The 15,612-nt window shown below is 46.1% G+C and overlaps 1 protein-coding gene across 1 annotated transcript in view; it reads right to left on the bottom strand.

Moving 5' to 3' along the window:
• LOC147674130 (galanin receptor type 1-like) overlaps positions 1 to 15,612 on the bottom strand; it is a 945,103-nt gene that overhangs the window by 600,295 nt on the left and 329,196 nt on the right. The gene's annotated exons all lie outside the window — the stretch shown is intronic.

Below are 15,612 nucleotides of genomic sequence, written 5' to 3'. Positions count from 1 at the left end.
TGGCCTCTGAGCACTCGTGGTTAAACCACCTCGGATATTTTTCTACCTGGCAGATTGGTACTGACAGAAGGGTTCTGATTGCCGAACAAAGTTTGGTGAAATCCTCAATCACCCTTTAATGTGGTTCATTAGTCGATAGGCACGAGGTGATTAGGTGCATGTTCCCCTCTGCTAATGTCTGAAACAGTTTGCCACTATCGACACCCCTCCATTTTAATCTTAGTTTATCAGTTGAGGGTATTCTATCCCTTGCCCCACATTCAGTATTATGAACGGGTGGGATGCTAATCTCAAGGCTATTTTAAGGGGATTATGATCCCCATAATCTGTAGCACTAACCTTAGCAGCCAGTAAGCGGTCTGCGAGGCAAGGGGAAACAAAAATTAAGTCAATAGTTGAGGAGCAATTCCTTCTTCTAAATGTAGGTGCTGGATGATTTATAGCGGAGGCACCAGATGTGATACCCTCAACGTCCATGACGTTAGTAAGGATGTGATGGCTCAGGAAAGTATACAGCTCCGCACCCTTGCATAAGGCAGGATCCGCGGGTGGAGTATCTACACCATACAATTTGGGTGGGAGTTTAGCATTAAAATCTCCTCCTAAGAGGATCCTAATAGCCCCATCTGAACCTTGCTGTCTGTCTAAGTTAGAGATATGGGTAAAAAGCTCAATAAAATTCCTGTTAGGAATAAAGTAAAAATCATTATTATAAAAATTAATCAAATATAGAGGGACTCTCCTTTTGTATCTCAATATTTGGATGTTACAGCTATTGGTTGGTATAACCTTGATACTCCCTCCAGAGGCTATACTAATCCCAATGAACAAACCCCCAGATGCAAGGCAAAACTTGGGCGCGATTAGGCTAAAGCAGTGAAAACCTTCAATATATAGTTCATGTGTGGCCCATGTTTCCTGGAGCATTACTACATCTTGGTCAGATATCGTACGCAGCCAGTTCTCATCACCTAGCCTTGACTCAAGACCTGCTACATTCCAACTCAAGACATTCAAGTCAGTGTCAAGCTTTGCTCTTATTGGGGGTTTGCACGATGTTAGGCATATCAGTGAGGACTTGTGATACTAGTCCTGTATAATTTCCTACCTGTTGTGGATGATTAATTGATACCGGTGTTTGGGTATTATTTGATTGCCGGGCATCCAGCTGCTCCATATGGGTAGCTGGTGTAGGGCCTGATGTATTCTCTGATTCTCTGATAAGTCCCTGTGTGTGTCACGCCGGTAGAGCCTACCTCCAGCTTGTCGAGGCTCCCCTGAGGCGTGCTGTTTGTCTCCAAGGACCGAGGGGCGGCGGGGCTTTGCTCCGCCGCTGCAGCGTTCCATCCTGCACTTCCGGCTGGCCGGGCTTGGCTCCGCCGGTCGGGAGCTCCAGAGACTACAGCCCCCAGCAGCCCTGTGCCCAGGTCACCTCCCACATCGTCAGCACGCAGCGCCAGGAGGCGCATAAAGCACCAACTACTGCCGAGGACCGAGTGGCAGTCCCTGTGTGTGTCACGCCGGTAGAGCCTACCTCCAGCTTGTCGAGGCTCCCTGAGGCGTGCTGCTTGTCTCCCAGGACCGAGGGGTGGCCGGGCTTTGCTCCGCCGCTGCAGCGTTCCATCCTGCACTTCCGTCCAGCTGGCCGGGCTTGGCTCCGCCGGTCGGGAGCTCCCGAGACTACAGCCCCCAGCAGCCCTGTGGCCAGGTCACCTCCCACATCGTCAGCACGCAGCACCAGGAGGCGCATAAAGCACCAACTACTTCCTCGTCCCGCGAGGACGCACGCGGGACGCGCCGGGCTAAGCCCGGGCAAAGGGCGGGCCCTCTGAGGCCCTCAGAGACCGAAAGAGACTGGGCTGGGCCTCCCCCCTTGATTTTTCCCCTTGGCCATTAAGGTAACTCTCTTGTATGTTGGACTGTAAAGAGTAGCAGTTGGTAATAGCCCTGATGGAGGGTAAAAGTAAAAGTAGAGTGGTGGTAAAAAAAACTCCAATGCATACACGTTCGGTTACAAGAAAACAAACATTGGTACCATCCCCTTTACCCACCCTTACTGCTATCGATAGAATGCTACAGCAAACTATTGGGGTTGTGGTTAATGCCATTGAGAACACGGAGAGAAGACTCTCACTGCCAGCTAGCATGTGTTTAATAACTCAATCGCCAAAAATGGTTAGCACATTAGTTGATATTACAAATGAAATATCATTATCTCATGATTCCCTTTTGTTACAATCTTTTGCCGGTCTACCTAGGAATGATCAAAATCAATGTGTTGTACCTCAACATTTAGAACCATCTACTACATGTGTCAGGGATAGCAGACTGTCATTAACACCAGACTTGACAATAAGTGTCATACCGCTGCTTACAATCCAGAATGACGCGTCTAATGACTTGGGGGATCTAGATGGTCGTGATATCAACGGCACCACCCCCACTGCAAGAACAAGTGATATCAGTTTGGTAAGCAGCGAAACTGATTGTGGGTCTGTTCAGCCTAAGAGGAAATCTACTCTTGGTAGGAAAAGGCTGATAATCAGTAAGCAGGGTAAGGCATTTAGAAGCAAAAAGAAGAGAGCAGCACATACTCATTTAGACCGTGAGAGGGAGGGTGAGAAACATCAAAACAGTGGAAACATGTACCCAGAGGAAGCGCTAACTCCAACTAGTGTTGAGGGACTTATGCAATATTTGGAGAAAACCATAATAACCCACATTGCACCAGTGACAGAAACCCTAGAAATCCTTAAGAAAAAAATAGAGAACTTAGAAAAATTGGGCATAGCTAACCTGGATGTCTTAGAACAACTGGGTACACAGTTTAGGCCCCCCACAACTAATGTACCACCCGGAAAATTGAACAAAAATACACCAAGTATAGTAAACAGAACCCCTACTGTGACTGCCCCGGCGGTGAACTCTGCAGCTACTACAAGTGGCAGCAAGAGGCCAGCGACCATTTTTTCTAACACAACAAATAGACTGAAAGCCGCAGGTGGTCAGAAGAACACAGGCGCTCATGTTTATAATAATAAGAACCCGCCAGTACCCAGGCGTCACAATAATAATATCATTCTGGCCACAATTAATTTACCACCGGAATGTACACCATATGTGGTGATCCTTGCTAATGTACCCAAATTACAGCCTACCCAATTTGAAAACAAGGAAACCTTAAAAAATAAAACCCTACACTGGTTGGTGAAAAACTGTGGCTTCCCAATACGTGGGGCCAGTGAGATCATTTCTACACAGAGGGTAGGATGGGTGGGACCAAATAAAAAGGAGATAGATGGGGATTGCATAGTTATAAACTATAGGACCACTGAATGGGCGAGAGATTCGATACTACACGCACCCATGCCATCTAATCAGGAATATAACACCACCTTGTTCCCACTTGATTATTTTTATAGGAATCAGTCAGGAAGGCAAATTACCTCGCACCCATTTCAGCACTCAAGAGCTGTACATATTAACCATCCAAATGTTCCCCCCATCCCTGCCCCACTGTTCAATATATACGATAATTTTGCAGTCCCAACTTACAATAGATTCCAGGTGTTCAACTCATTAGAGGAGAATGATTGACTGAATGCATTATCTATGGTCGTACAACCTGAGATCATTGTATTTGGTGATTCAGTAACTTTGACAAAAGAGTTGGGGGGTCAATGCTGTGTAAGAGTTGAAACTGAGCAAAATTTAAATGTGACCAATAATGAACCAAGCAAAGATAATGATGTAATTATGACGACCGTCAATGCTTTACAAATCACCAATATGACACCAAGTATAGAAACATCATTATTATCTAATCACTCTGAGGACACCAGAGACAATCATGTTGATTCCCTTGTAATTACCACCTGGAATATAGCGGGAATTGCTGCTAAACTAAATACACCGTTCTGGGACAACTTTATCAAACAAGGTTACAATATAATCTGTTTACAAGAGACGTGGCACAGAGAACAAATACAAGTTGATGGCTACACCTCCTACAGCGTGACAGCAGTGGCCTCTAAGGCTGGCAGAGCAAAGGGGGGTCTACTGACCTTGGTTTCTACAAAACTAACGGAACTTAATGATGGAGGATATGTGGTGGTGGGGGAGCACGCCTCAGTCTTGCACCTAATACACAGTAAAGGCAGGGATTTAATTATTGTGAACTTTTACAACAATATTGTGGGTCCTAATCGGGATAAGATCGTTCCTGATGTTGAGTGTGCAATAGAAGCAGCAATTGCGTGCTCAAATAACAGAACTGTGATACTATGGGCAGGAGATTTTAACATCAAAGCATGTAGTCAAGCCCGAAAGGGGATCTGGGGACATTGTGAAGAGTATCCGGGTGGTGATAATATGTTCTTTAACCATTTTCCACACAGTAACTATGGCAGTGCACTGAACAATCTGGTAGCTAAATTAAATCTGGAGCTACTAGAATGTACAAAGAATAAAAAAAACGAAAAGTGCCCCACTTTTAGAGGGAGGGACGCCCACTCTAATATTGATCATATTTTGGTGACTAATGGCTCTGTTTACTCCAACGTCTGGGTAATAGAGCAGCCCGTGAGTGACCATAATAGTATCTCAGTGGAATTAATGGGCTGGGGCTCGAAAACAACAGTATATGGCAGGCCCGTCCAAGGGATCACGGGCGAGAGACCAATCGGCATGAGGATCAAATGGACCAAGATAGACCCTAATAAACTGACGAAGGATATCATTTGTACATGTAATACAGAAATTGAATATTGCTTAGCACCAATTGTGACCGCGTCCACCTTACTCTCTAACTTTTTAAAAATAACAAATACCATTGTGAACTCTTTGGCTGTAAGAAATAGAAAGCCTAAAAGAATTAAAACTGTGTGGTTTGATAAAACAGTGTGCCCAGGCTTTAAAAAATCTAAAAATAGCGCTGGATGATAAACCAAGAGACAAAGAAAGAGTTAGAGAAGGACGAATTAATTATAAATCTGCTCTGGTATCTAGGAAAAAAGAGTTGCAAAATGATGCTTGGTATAAACTAGATAGGGCTGCTGAAACCAAAGATCACAAACTATTTTGGGAAATTATTAATGGTCCCTTTTTAAAGAATGATAATATTCCCGAAGTTAATTCTCATGTTAGTTGCCACGCCTGGATTGTTCATTTCTCAGAGATCTTTAACTCTGATCTTAATTTAGATGGGTTCGCTTTTAATGCAGATGCATTATTATGTCTTAAATGGCAGAAAATGCATCTATTTTTACCTTTGGATGAAGTTACAGAGGCAATCAAAAATAGTAAGGGTGGTAAAGCACCTGGGGTACCCGTGGATTTTTACAAACACGAAATAATCCTATGGGCCCCAATTTTAACTTGTTATTTTAATGCTGCAGTGGAAAATACTTTGCCACTGACATGGGGTCAGTCAATTATTGTTCCCCTCCACAAAAAAGGATCTAGGTCCGAGGCCCGAAACTATCGACCCATCTCACTCTTGGACTCGACAGTTAAAATCCTTAGTCGAGTCCTATTAGTGAGATTGGAAGCCTGGGCTGAGGAAAAAAACATCCTATCCCCAGTCCAGTATGGGTTTCGTAGGGGGTTGGGTACAATGGAGCAGTGCGTGAACCTGGAACTCATAGTCGGCAAGTACACTAAAGCCAAAGCTGGTAATCTTTACCTGTGCTTTGCCGACTTGAGCTCAGCATGTGACCTGGTGGAACACGACCTGCTCTGGCCTACTTTGCTGGAGATGGGCGCCCCCACTGAAATTATCCATCTGCTTGCCCGGCTGTATAACAATCTGTCCAGCAAAGTGAGATTCGGAAGAGATGGTGAATGTACACCGTTTTTTAAGATCAGGAGAGGTATTCGGCAAGGATGCGTACTTGCCCCTCTACTGTTTTCGCTTTTTATTAATCAGGTCGATCAAACTTTAGGACAGACTAATGCAGATGCACCCACCATTAATGGTAACCCAATCCCAATCCTTTTATATGCGGATGACGCGGTCCTCCTTTCTAGGACACATAATGGACTGCAACATCTAATTAATCAATTCCATCTTTTTATTGAAAATAGGAAGTTGAAAATTAATAAGGGGAAGACGGTTACAATGGTATGTGGTAAGAAATTGAGAAAATGTAAGCCCTTCTTTTTAGAAGGGGAGAGACTAGAATCTGTCAGTAGTTTCTGTTATTTAGGCATCACCTTTTCAGGAGATGGGAGATGGGTTAATAAACAAAAAAGTGTCCTTTTTAAAATGGTTAGGAATACAAGTTGTATTTTTAGATTTGCTGCAAAAATAGGGGGTCGTAGAATTCATGAAATGTTATCTATATTTAATGCAAGATGTATATCTTCAGCCATATACGGAGCCGGAGTATGGGGATATGATGCCCAGAGTGCCAAACTGATTCAACGTGAGGAAAATGTGTTTTTAAAACGTTTAATTAGTGCACCGGCTACGGCTTCAACTGAATTAACACACAGGGAACTTAATATGAATCATGTTAATGATTTAATTGTTTTACGTCCTTTGTCCCTTTGGCGCTCAATTTGGGCAAAGGAGGAGACAAAGTTCACACAGGATGTAATTAATGACTGTATCAAACTTGATCGCCGATCAACTATTCCCTGGTTAAGTCACATACAACATTGGTACAAGTCACTTTATGGCCTAAACATCTTCAAAGACCCTGTATCTAATTTTGTACCATCGAAGCAGGAGCCTAAAATCTTATTCCTTAAACATACTGCTGAGATTAGAGCGGAAAAATATGCAAAACAAAGTACGTTCAATCTCTATCTGGAATATAATATTAATGAAGGCTTCCAAACTTATCTTAGTATTGTTAGTACTAACTCACACCGTTTTGTATTGACCCGTCTCCGTTTGGGAATTGTGCACCACCTTGTGGCCTTTCCCGTGGTTAAGAAACCCGCCACCTGTCTGTGTCCTTGTGACAGTAAATCCAAACAGAACACTTGTCACTTTATGTTATCCTGTAACTTTTACACTTTTTATAGAAAATGTTATTTGAAACCCATCTTTTTAAAATATAATACGCATGGTATGCAAGAAACGATGCAACTGATGTTCAATCTAGAGACCCAAGATGTATGTTTCCATGTGGCCACTTATATTTTAAAATGTATTTCTGTAAGAAAGTCAATTATTATATGAACTTATTCAATAATGCTTTATCATTTTTAAGTACTTGAAATCTGTGCTGTTAAACGTATTGTGTATTTTTGGTAGGATGTTTTTGACACCTTGCACTTTATCATGCTAATTTGCACACATATGAATATTGTATAATCGCTGCTATCGTTTCTCTTGAGCACTAAAAGAAGGCCATAGCACTTGCATTTTATTATGACGTAGCTTAGACCTTTTAAGCATTTGATTTTGTGCTGCTAAATGCACATTGCACTTTAGGAATGACGGAATTAACACTTGCACTTTATCTGGCTACTTTGCACATATATCAATATCAGATGAATGCCGCTATATTGTAGTGTACGTAGAAATAATTCTATAATTATTTGTGCTTTACTTTTGATAAAATTTTGTACATATTTTAGCGAAAACGTACTCTTAAAAACCTGATATTTATGTATGTTGTTTTGTCACTATGGGGGTCATTATGATGGCGGATTCCCCGCATACTCCGGGCCGGCGGAAGCCACCGCCGGCCCGGAGTATGCGGGGAATCCGCCGAGGAGGCCTGAAAGACCCACCGCCAAATTAGGATGGCTGGTGGGTCTCACAATCTGTCCTCCACTTTTCCGCCGTGGTCGGAAGGCGACCACGGCGGAAAAGCACTAACATGGCTGGCGGTGTCTATCAGACACCGCCAGCCATATTAGGATGTAGGGAAAGTAATGCTTTTCCACGGCGGCTTTTCCGCCGTGGAAAAGCATACAGACATTCACTTTGGGGGCCCGTTGTGGGCCCCCTGGGTGAAGGTTGCATGGGGGGTGCACATGGGGGGGTACCTATGGTACCCCCCTGCCTTTGCATGCACGAAGTGGCAGGCACCGCGCGGTGCCTGCCGCTTTGTGCATGCAAATGCACTGCTTTCATTTTTTTACATTGCGGCGGGTGCTGCTTCAAGCAGCACCCGCCGCAATGTAAAACATACAGGATGTGACCGCCAGGGTGGCGGTCACATCCTAATTGCCATGGAGGGACCGCCGCTGCCCATGCGGACGGTCCCTCCTACTCAGGGGTGGCTATATGGTTGTATTTTTACATACCGAATAAAGCATCTTTTGACTTTGACTTTGTTCTCCACACATTCAGAAACACCAACCAACCTAGGTGGTTGTCAATCTTGGGCATCTAGGTTGGAAAGAGCCTGAAACCTGTTACTTCCCAAAGGGAGAACATGAGCATTTGTGGCAAGAGTATTTTGGGGTTTATAAAATTAAACCAGCGGTAATGCGCTAATGCTAGTATTTAGCGTTGAAAATTGCTCTTGGGCGCTTAGTAATCGACGGACTATTTGAGGTTTACGAAAATTAAGAACAATACAATCACCACCGATATTTTTAGGCGAATGGCCAGCCCACCCTACTCGTCAGACCATGAGGATTTCATTCATGTCTGAAGCATGGAATCTTTTATGTTTAACCAACCAGTCTACAGATTTATTGCGTAGGTCTACCCAGGACTCCCTCTGATCCCCAGTGAGATAAGGAACGCCAGCTAACACCAGCACATATGGGCATGCATTTGGGGGTAGACTCAAAACATCATCATTAGGTCTCCTTCAGTTAATTTTGAGGTGGTCAGTAGCAGTTGCGCCCCTGCTTGGGTTAATTACCTCAAGACCAGGAATGTTACCAGGAGGCGCATGCCTAGAATAGCTATTACCTAAATTTGTGTCATTGGCATTAGGGACTCGGGGTATACTTTGTGTTATCCTTAGGTCAGAGTTGGATTGTAGTGCAGGAAGGGTAATATGATCCCCACATGCACCACATAAATTAATTGCTATGGGATCATTATACACATCAGATCTAGGTGGTAACGTGTTAGGCCTATGGTTTATAGGGTTTGGTACTGGCAAGCTGTCCTTCCCCCCATTATCAGGGGTACACTTCTCTTTGGTACCACTAAAATTGTCCATGATGGAATCCATCCTTTGAGGCCTTCCCCAGAGTAGGTCAAAGTTCTTATCGATCGCCTCTTTAAGTTGAGATAAAGCAGAGTCCAAGATTTACTCTACAACATTTACGAACATGGTTTCCACAATAGTATTAGTATTGCTAAAATTCAATTGTTGGTTTAAAATATTATCAGTCTGCGTGCCCCTAGAATCCAAATTAACATTAAAAGGGGTAGCTGCAGAGTCAACTGGGGGATTGAAGGTAACAGGGCACTTAGCCGTTGTAATTTTCTGAATACCCCCAGGTCGCTTCCGTTTGTTAGTTGATACTTTCGCCTTGACATTCCTGCTAGATTTGGCCACCTGCGCTCTGGTGTTAATAGGGGGCGCTGCTGTAACAGTCGTGACAGATATGTCCTGGGTAGGGGAAACAGGGTCCAAGGATTCTGAATGGCTCACAATATCCTTTTCATTGGGTGCAAGAGGTATACAGGCTGAGTTAGAATTGTGCAGTGGCATACGAGATTGTAACAGTGCCGGGTCCAAGGACAGGCGGCGTTCGGTAATCTGGATTTCATGGGCCAACAAGGATTCTGCCCTCAAAATAAAAGCGTCTAAAGTTCCAGCAATTCCTTTCTTCTTCTTCATGATGAGATGGGGACTACACTGACCAAATCCCCAAGAAAGAGATGGGAGGTAGGGCAGAGGGAAATTACTTGCAAATCACCAAATAAAATTTCTTTCACAGTACCTTAGTGTTCCTTGGGGAGAATGGCCAGTGTAAGGAGGGTCAATCAATCAATCAATCAGGGGGGATTTGTAAAGCGCACTACATACACACTAGGGTCTCAAGGCGCTGGGGGGGGGGAGCTGCTGCTAGTGGTCGAAGAGCCAGGTCTTGAGCAGTCTTCTGAAGGCCGGGAGGTCGGCGGTCTGACGTAGGTGGAGGGCGTTCCAGGTCTTGGCGGAGCAGTGGGAGAAGGATCTGCCCCCGGAAGTGGTTCTGTAGATGCGCGGGACGGCGGCCAGGGACAGGTCGGCGGAGCTGAGTTTTCTGTTGGGTGCCTAGAAGGAGAGACTGTTGTTGAGGTAGGCTGGGCCGGTCTTGTGGAGTGCTTTGTGTGTGTGGATCATGAGCTTGAATGTGATTCTTTTGTCGACGGGGAGCCAGTGCAGGTCTCTCAGATGCGGGCGATGTGGTCCCAGCGTGGGACGTCTAGGATCAGGCGTGCGGAGGCGTTCTGGATTCTTTGGAGTCTGTTGCTGATTTTGGACGGGGCTCGGCGTAGAGGGCGTTTCCCTAGTCAAGTAGACTGCTGACGAGGGCGTGGGTGTGACGGTTTTTCGTGTGTCCGCCGGGATCCATCTGTAGATCTTGCGGAGCATACGGAGGGTGTGGAAGCAGGAGGAGGAGACTGCGTTGACTTGGTTGGTCATGCTGAGCTTAGAGTTGAGGATGACTCCTAGGTTGCGTGCGTGGTTGGTAGGTGCCGGGGTGGTTCCCAGTGAGGCTGGCCACCAGGAATCGTCCCAAGCAGAGGGTTTGGGCCCAAGGATGAGGATCTCTGTCTTGTCCATGTTCAGCTTGAGCCGGCTTGCGTCCATCCAATTGGCCACAGCCTTCATACCCTGGTGAAGGTTGGATTTGGCGGTGAGGGGGTCCTTGATGAGGGAGAGGATCATCTGGGTGTCGTCGGCGTAGGAGATTATGTTGAGGCCCTGCAGTCTGGCGATGCGAGTGAGGGGAGCAATGTAGACATTGAACAGCGTCGGGCTGAGGGAGGATCCCTGCGGGACGTCGCTGATGGTTTTGGTGGTTCTGGATTGGAATGGGAGGAGGCGGACTCTCTGGGTTCTGTCGGAGAGGAAGGAGGTGGTCCAACCCAGGGCCTGGTCTTGAATCCCTGTGTCGTAGAGGCGTGTGCGTAGTGTGTGGTGGCAGACGTGTCGAAGGTGGCGGAGAGGTCAAGGTGGATGAGGGCTGCTGTCTCGCAGTTGTCGAGTAGGATTCTGATGTCTTCTGTGGTGGCGATGAGGGCAGTCTCGGTGCTGTGGTTGGTGCAGAAGCCTGAGCGGGAAGGGTCCAGGATGCTGTTAGCGGGTGAGCTGGGTGTTGACGATCTTTTCGATGACTTTCGCTGGGAACGGAAGCAGGGAGTTGGGCCGTAAGTTCTTGAGGATGTTCGGGTCCGCCTTGGGTTTCTTTAGTAGGGTGTTGATCTCGGCGTGCTTCCAGCTTTCAGGGAAGGTGGAGGTTTTCGAAGGAGAGGTTGATGATGTTACGCAGGTGGGGTGCGATGAGGCTGTCGGCTTTGTTGACAATGTGGTGGGGAAGACGATCGGACGGGGAGCCTGAGTGGATGGTGCTCATGGTCTTGAATATGTCTTCGGTGCTCACATTGCTCCATGTGGTCAGAAGGTCGTGGTCGGTGGGGTTCGGAGTGCTTGTCGTGGCGGGGTTTGTAGGGTTCAGCCGGGGGTTGAAGCTGTTGTGGATGTCGGAGATCTTGCGGTGGAAGAAGGCAGCGAGGGGGTCGCACAGGGTTTGTGATGGCGGGATATCCTTGGTGCAGGAGTTGGGATTGGAGAGTTCTTTCACAATGTTGAAGAGCTCTTTGCTGTTGTGGGCGTTGTTGTCGAGGCGGTCTTTGAACAAGGCTCTTTTGGTGGTCCTGATGAGGTGGTGATGGTTGCGAATGGCGTCTTTGTGGGCTGCGCGGTTGGTGGGCGTTCTATCGCTGAGCCAGATGTTTTCAAGTTTCCGGCAGGTGCGCTTGGAGGCCAGGAGCCCAGGGGTGAACCAGCTGGCTCTCTGGCTGGTGTCTCTGTTGCTGGGTTGTTTCACTGGTGCTAAGGTGTTGGCGCAGTCTTCCATCCAGAGTCTGAGGGTGTGGGCCCCATCCTCAGGGCCGGTGGGGCTGGTCGGAGGGTTGAGTATTAGGTGTGTTTCAAGTAGATCCTTGGTGACTTTGCCCCAGCGATGGCAGGGGATCTGTAGGGTGCAGTGGTGTGTGATGGGTTTCTGGAAGGTGAAGTGGACGCAGTGGTGGTCGGTCCATGAGAGCTCGGAGGCGTGGCTGAAGGCAATGTGTGGGCTGGAGGAGAAGATGGCATAGACCGTGTGGCCGGCGATGTGGGTTGGGGATGTGACGATCTGTTTCAGTCCAAAGGTGGCAAGGTTGTCTATCAGGGTGGAGGAGTTGCTGTCGTTGCTGTTTTCCAGATGGTAGTTCAAGTCGCCGAGCAGGATGTAGTCGGTAGAGGTCAGTGCGTGCGTGCTGATGAAATCGGCGATGGAGTTGCAGAATTCGGGACGAGGGCCTGGTGGTCTGTAGAGGAGGGTGCCTCTGAGGGTGGTCTTGGGGTCCGTGTGGATCTTGAAGTGCATGTGTTCGGCAGTGGTGAGGGTGTCGTCGGTGCTTGTGGAGACCTTGATGGTGTTCTTGTAGATTATGGAGATGCCTCCTCCGACTCCGTTGGTGCGGTCTCTGCAGGAGATCTTCTATCCGTCGGGGATGGCCACTGCAATGTCAGGGGGGAGGCTTTATTCGTCCTGGTCTCGGTCAAGAAGGCAACGTCTGGTGATGTGGTGGTGAGTAGGTCACAGAGCTCGACAGCGTGCTTGCGGAGCAGGTGTTAAGCAAGATGCAACACAGTCGGTTGGGTTCCGTTGCTGTGGGTGCATCGGCGTTGTTGATGCAGGGGAAGTTGCAGTTCCGGCAGGAGAAGGGGCCGTGAGTGAGCTTGGGGATGGCCTTGTAGCAGTTGATGGTCAGTCCGTGGTTGAGCGCGATGAGGGTGTTGGCGTCATAGCGGTAGTGGGCGTCACAGATGGTGTGGGGGCTGGTACTGGTGCTGGGCGCTGTCCGGGCGCGGATGGGCACAGACGGGCTTGGCTTAGGGGGTGGCCCAGCCCGGCCTCTTCGGTCTCCGACAGGCACAGGACGGGCCCGCTCTTGGCCCAGGCAGTGCCCGGGCAGCGCCCGCGCACGTCCCGGGCACTGCCTAGGGATGCGCGGGCCAATTAAGAGGGCCTCTGGCGCCCTCCAGCAGAGTAACGAGCCTGCACCTCGCAGGGCCCCCTGGGCAATGTAGGCAGGGCCAAGCTGTTCCCCTCACGGCTGTTCCGGCGATGCAGCAGGAGTTCTTACTGGCCACGAGAGCGGGATGGAGCAGGTAAGTAAACAATGGCCGTTCCCCTCATGGCAGTTTCTGTCTCTGTAATAGCGCGTCCCACGCTGCGGGAGGGCCAGGCCGATTAAGAGGGCCTCTGGTGCCCTCTAGCAGCATCATGAGCCTGCGACTCGCAGGGCCCCCTTGGCAATGTAGGCAGGGCCAAGCCATTCCCCTTACGGCTCTTCCAGCGATGCGGCAGTAGTTCTTACTGGCCCACGAGAGCGGAATGGAGCAGGTATGTAAACGATGGCCGTTCCCCTCACCGCAGGATCTGTCTCTGTAATGGCGTGTCCCAACAAACTAGAAATATAAAAGGCAGTGTATGTGACAGTTGTTGTATATAAATAAGTATACATAAGACTCAGTGATTGTATGAGTGACTGTATCGAAAACTGTAAACTTTGAATAGTGATTTATAATATACTAAGTATGAGTTACTATCTATATGAATAAATAAAGTGGTTTTTGTATAAATGTGTAGCTTAGTAAATGTAAGTATGATCAATTGTTTGCATAAGTGAGTAGGATGAATGCATGAGTGAATAGGATGTGTGCTGGTGTGTAATGTAGATGTAGGTGTATACGTATATTTAATAGTGTTCTATTGATCTTTGTTAGCATGTATGAGTGAATCTATAGGCAAGTGTTTAAATGTGTGTGTAGATATAGGAATCACTGAGTAGGTTTTTAGAAACATGTATTGGTGTTTCAATGGTTTTAAATATGGTACTTGCATCTTTTATAATGAGTGTTGAAAGGTAATACTAGTGTATGACGAGATGTATCAGATTGTCACATGGATGATGTCATTAGTGATGTCATCAGTGATGTCATCAGTGATGTCACTGACCATGTCATGAATGATGTAATATGTGACATCATCAGCATTGGATTGCGGGCGCGTGAGTTATACTTAGTACAACTAACTATAACGGAGGAATTTCAATGGTTTTGTATGAGTGAAATGTCCAGCTACCTATAACACACCTAAAACCTATCATTTTTCAGTGAATTTCCAAGGTTTTTTAAATGCTAATTCCTAACTATAATATGTCTGAAATCTATGGTTTTTTCAGTAAATTTCGAAGATTTTTCAAATGCTAATTCCTAACTATAACATGTCTGAATTCTATGTTTTTTTCACTGAATTTCAAAGTTTTTTAAATGACAATTTTTAAATGTATTAATTGTAATATTTATTTTTTTGATACTGATTTACTACATTTGTTTAAACTATTTATTTTTAGATATATTTTTTAAATTACATTCTAATTACATTATACATTACATTACAAAATATACTTTCTCAGAATGAATTACTTTAGTTTAAATACTTTGCAAACAGGAAATAGACTTTTAGGTACGGTAGTTACAGTTGTTGCAATGGGCAACACAATTTCAAACACAATGCAACATTGAGCTCAATGGGAAATTCTAGTTAAATGCAATTAGTTACTTTATGAATTACTTTTCTAACCACAGGACTGGATCCTGGATTCAGTCCTGGGACATCTCCTGTAAACAGTTGAGTAAAAGTGTTTTGGTTACAGTAGTGATTTTTAAGGAAAATGATTGTATTTTAAAAGTTGACAGAAACTTTTTCACATAGAATCACCAATGTTATCCTATAGGAGGAAATTCACTTAGCAGGAAAGTAGTGTTATCGTTACTTTTTCTTACTCAGTGGTGGATCCTGGATCCAGCACTGGTGCATCTCCTGTAAACAGTTGAAAGAATGTGTTTAAGTTATACAGGTGATTTTTAAGGAATATTTGTAGTTTGTGAAACTCAACACTTTGGTGAAAACCAGACAATGGATTCCTATGGAAGGAAATACAAGTTACTGGTAAGTACGGTTAGAATTACTTTTCAGGGTCAGTGCTGGGCTAAAAGATGCAGCACTGTGTTCTCTCCTGATAACAGGTGAGTAAGTCGGAATTCGTAGTTCGGATGATTTTAGGTGAATATTTTAAAGTTCCAAAACTCCACACTTAGAAGAATTTCCAAGTGAAACCATCCAATGTTAGCCTATGGAAGGAAATGCAAGTTACTGGTAAGTACGATTAGAATTACTTTTCAGGATCAGTACTGGGCTCAAAGATGCAGCACTAAGGTCTCTCCTGATAACAGGTGAGTAAATCGGAATTCGTAGTACATCCAGTAAGCGCCACAGAGCCGAGTAGCAGAGAGATGTAAAAAGGGGCATGGCCTTCACCACCTCTCTGCAACGCAGCGCAGTGGCGCTTCCTAGAAGCACCTGGTGGGCTGCTAGGCCCCCATGGTCCCGCAGGTTTGATGTAGAATTTTTTCCCCAACT

This window comes from Lissotriton vulgaris, chromosome 12 (assembly GCF_964263255.1).
Source record: "Lissotriton vulgaris chromosome 12, aLisVul1.2, whole genome shotgun sequence".
Lineage (NCBI taxonomy): Eukaryota > Metazoa > Chordata > Amphibia > Caudata > Salamandridae > Lissotriton > Lissotriton vulgaris.
This window is presented reverse-complemented; position numbering and strand designations above follow the sequence as displayed.